The sequence below is a fragment of the Ranitomeya variabilis genome, chromosome 2, assembly GCF_051348905.1.
Source record: "Ranitomeya variabilis isolate aRanVar5 chromosome 2, aRanVar5.hap1, whole genome shotgun sequence".
In the NCBI taxonomy this organism is placed as follows: domain Eukaryota; kingdom Metazoa; phylum Chordata; class Amphibia; order Anura; family Dendrobatidae; genus Ranitomeya; species Ranitomeya variabilis.
The window spans coordinates 351574466-351579479 of record NC_135233.1 but is presented as its reverse complement, the minus strand read 5'-3'; positions in this window follow the sequence as shown (position 1 = coordinate 351579479).

The following is a 5014-nucleotide window of genomic DNA, read 5'->3' as shown; positions in this document are numbered from 1 at the left end:
ATCATGCCCACACACTAGATAGCTCTGAAGATGATGAGGAGAGATTGAAGGAAGCTCAGAAACAGGTAGACGACGAAGAACGAGGGCAGTGGCAGAAAAAAGGGGCAGAAGATCAGCAAGGATTATGGAAAAAAGGAACTTTGTTGTGTTTACCCAGAGCCTGGTACCCCGCAGTGGCGAGTGACCTCCACCTACCTACGCATGTATCGGCAAACGGTATGACGCTCAAGGTAAAAGAAAGGTGGTTGGCTCCAGGCTTTGGTAATTTCGCTCGGAACATGTGTGCTGCATGCGCTATATGCCTGGCACACAATCCAGGTCAGACCATTAAAACCCCAACCAAGCATCATGTAAGACCACTGTATCCCTTTCAAAGACTCCAGATCGACTACATCCAGCTTCCTAGGTACAATGGATACGAATATGTGCTTGTGTGTGTGGACTGTTGTGATTTTGCTTTTTGCTCCCTCTAGTGGTCATTAGTGATTTGACTCTGGAGCGTCTGTCTTTTCCTATATCCTCACCTGGGCCGTTAGTTCAGGGGCGTTGCTATATAAGCTCCCTGGACCTTCTGTTCAAGGCCTGGCATCGTTGAAATCAGAGCTAATCTGTTGTGCTCTTGTCCTCTGATCCTGGTTCCTGTTTTTCAAGCTAAGTCTGCTTCTTTGCTTTTTGCTTTTGTTTTGTTTGGTATTTTTGTGCAGCTTGTTCCTATCTGTATCCTGACCTTTGCTGGAAGCTCTAGGGGGCTGGTGTTCTCCTCCCGGACCGTTAGACGGTTCGGGGGTTCTTGAATCTCCAGCGTGGATTTTTATAGGGTTTTTGTTGACCAGATAAGTTATCTTGCTATATTCTGCTATTAGTAAGCTGGCCTCTCTTTGCTGAACCTGGTTCATTTCTGTGTTTGTCATTTCCTCTTACCTCACCGTTATTATTTGTGGGGGGCTTGTATCTTGCTTTGGGGTCCCTTTCTCTGGAGGCAAGAGAGGTCTTTGTTTTCTTCTCCTAGGGGTAGTTAGATTCTCCGGCTGGCGCGAGTCATCTAGCGATCACCGTAGGCATGATCCCCGGCTACTTCTAGTGTTGGCGTTAGGAGTAGCTATTTGGTCAACCCAGTTACCACAGCCCTATGAGCTGGATTTTTGTATCTTGCAGACTTACACGTTCCTCTGAGACCCTGTCCACTGGGGTCATAACAGTGGACATGTTCTCAGGGTGGCCAGAGGCTTATCTAGTTCGTAAAGCCTCAGCAAAAACTACTGCCATTAAAATAGCACATGAACTGATACCCCGTTACGGCATGCCTGAGGTGATCGAGTCAGATAGGGGTACCCATTTTACTGGAGAAATATTCCAGAATGTTATGAAAATGTTGGGAGTAGAAAACCAGTTTCACACTCCGTATCACCCACAGAGTTCAGGTAAAGTGGAAAGATTAAATGGAACAATAAAATTAAAAATCCAGAAGGCCATGGCAGAAACAGGAAAGCCTTGGACCGAGTGTCTACCACTTGCCCTGTATTCCATCCGAAACGCCCCAAGGGGGAAGGCTAAGCTGTCACCACATGAGATTCTTTTTGGTAGAGCAGCAAATTTGGGTTGTTATTTTCCACAACAACTGATGTTGAATACTGAGACTTTAACTGCTTATGTACAAGAATTACAAAAACGTTTAACTAAAGTGCATTCGCAAGTTTTGCTTCCCTTCCAGATCCAGAAAATCTCGAAGGAGGCCACAAGTTGGAACCTGGTGATCAAATCTACGTGAAAAGACACACCAGAAAGACTCTGGAACCGAGATTTGACGGATCTTTCCAAGTCCTGTTAACAACTCCAACAGCAGTCAAGCTTGAAGGAAAGGCATCATGGATACATGCAAGCCATTGCAAAAAAGCAGTATAAGACTCATGATATTGATGTTAATAATGTTAACCTCAACGGAATGCATGTATGTGGGAATCCCGCAGCCGGGTACTGTAGCCCCTTGGGACAAAAACCCTCTTGGTGTATGCTTCAGAATGTATCTAGTTTTGTGGATTTGGCTCACAGATTGGTATTGCAGCACTCAGCTTTGTGGGATCTGCCTGAGGGTACATTTTGGATATGCGGAGAAGGAGCATATAAATGGCTTCCCGTAGGTATAAAGGGTACTTGTACATTAGGACGCCTAACCCCGGCTACTTTCATAATTTCAAACAAACAAGTGAATATGCAAGCCGTGCCCAAGCACACACTGTATAAAAGAGCTGCAGATAACTCACCACGTCCCTCGGGGAGGCCACATATAGTACAAATGGGAATTCCCAACAAAATTGCTAGTACCATTTTTATTTATCCTATGTTAACACAGATGTGGGATAAATTAGTTAGAGCCACGGATTATCTAGATGACCAGATTTGGGATATATTGGACATATTAAATACTAGTATAGCTGTACAGAATCAGCTTATAATAGTCACTAACCAACATACCCTGGTATTGGATTACCTAACTGCCTCACAAGGGGGTATGTGTCAAATCATCGGACCCACCTGCTGTCATTATATAGACCCGAATAGTACTATGAGTATGAGATTTAAATTAGAAGACGTACAAGGACTCAGGGATCAGTATGACAAAGACAATGACCAAAATAAGGATAGCTGGTGGTCAGATACCTTTTCTTTTCTTAACCCGGCCAATTGGTTCAGGGGGATCGGTGAGTGGGTTACCGGGATTATGCAAAGCCTAATACATACAGTTATAGTTATTGTAATTATATATGTATTATTCAAGGTTGTACTCAAGGGTATCTCGGTATGCACAAATAAATTTTGTGTAATGGATGCGAGAATATAAAGTTTTTTTTTTTGTAATATCACAAAAAGAATGACTAAAATAATCGTCTATACGACAAGGTTTTGAATGGAATATGTCAAAGGGGGGATTGTGAAGAGCGGAACAAAAATGGTTACCTCAATGAACCAAAAAGAATTTGTGATCAATATTGACCTGTCCATTCAAGGACATTTTAGCCATAGTGTGAAATCCTATTTTTTGTTTGTGAAACTGCCACTTAGGCGAAACTGTACTGTTTTGTTTGTTGTGAAACTATCACATAGCCGAAACTGTTTTTTTTTGTCTTCTCTTTTCTCTTTGTTTAAACAAGCAAAACTTGTATAACCACTGAAACTACCTGTACAACTATATAAAGAGGGGATAGCACCTTGAAGGCAGGCGTGCTTCAGAGGCTTCCCAGTGATATACTATACGAGACGTGTCTTGTGTATTATTTCTGGTGATTCCCCACTTCCAAAGGCTGCTCCGACTGAGTGTGGTCCCGACACCAGGATGGGGGCATTATACCAGAATGTGGACATTATACCAGGATGGGGGCATTATACCAGGATGAGGCATTATACCAGGATGGGAGCACTATACCAGGATGGGGGCATTATACCAGAATGTGGACATTATACCAGGATGGGGGCATTATACCAGGATGGGAGCACTATACCAGGATGGGAGCACTATACCAGGATGGGGGCATTATACCAGAATGTGGACATTTTTACATGGGGGAGGTACACGTTTGTCTTTACAGGAGCTAGAACACTGCAAGAGCCCATACATCTGACCAACATGCAGGTGGGGACCCAGGTTCACATTTTGCACTGGGGCCCATCGGACGCTAGATACGCCACTGTCCACCAGTGATACAAGATGTTACCATTGAAAGCCCAGTAGGAAGGTTTCTACTTTACGGTTTCAAATACTGTAAACTATGATTACAGCTGAAAAAAAAAAATCTGAATGTTTTGCAATTTTTGCACGGAATACTTCTGCCCCCAAATAATGACTTCCCTGACATTTGTATCTAGGTCTTCATTTCCCTTTTAGGTCTTCTCAGGAAATGCCTCGTCCCTGAGCCGTCACTTCACACTTGTCCGTACCAGGTAGGATATAAGGGTCCGTACCTCCACGATCGCCATGATTCATATCCCCGGCGTGGAGGGAACGTACTCGTCCGTCCTGTACGTACCTGATCATGTACACCACCATCTGCCGTCAGATCTGCGGCCACGGGAGACATTTAGTGGCATTTGACACGGCTGGAAAAGCTGCAGCTCGCACTTCCTCTTACTCACAACATTGGTGAGACAAGGGAAGTGTGATCCAACCCTGCGAGGAGCATGGGAGCCATAGAACCCGTAATCAGGCGTAATATTACTTACTAGATGGTGGCCCGATTCTAACGCATCGGGTATTCTAGAATATGCATGTCCCCGACAGTCGCAGACCATAGAGAAATCCCCACAGTCCGCCACCGATAACTGGTCACTATAAAGGGGGTGCAGGCGATGTGAAGAAGACGCTGGCGGGAAAAAAAGCAGAGGATATGGTCATTGGCGGTGATCGGGCACGGCGCCCCACGTAGGACTGCTGGAAGGACTTATGGGAATCTGTCAGCAGGTTTTTGCGTCATGATGGAGGGGCAGAGACCCTGATTCCAGGGATGGAGCTTTTTCAGTGGATTCTGCTACAAAATCCACATGAAATAAACGTTCTATTCATTTCACTGGAAAAAGACGCCTAGTGTGAACACGTTGCTGTTTATATCCTGGATGGGGGTATTTCTATATGGAAAAAGAAGCAAAATGTCAGTTCTTCGAGACGTTTCTGAAGCAAATGAAGTGGGAAAAAGCTCACGTACAAAAAAAAGAGGCCATATATACATATTTTTTTCCTGAAGGAGTTATTTATGCAGGTTTTACAGACAAAATGACAGTACGGATAAAGAAAGCTCAAGCAAAACACAACTAGTGTGACTCCATGTACTGAGGAGCCTTCACCATCACGAGGGCCGCTCTGCGTCACGTGACCCCTTCGGCATTCAAGTCACGCTGGCTCATAACCTTCAAACTGACATCGGCAGACAGCCAATCACGTCTATTTTCTCATTTCTCACCAAGGCACGTTCAGATGACTCCAGCGCTGTGATTGGGCCGTTGTAACGTACAGCGCTGATTGGTT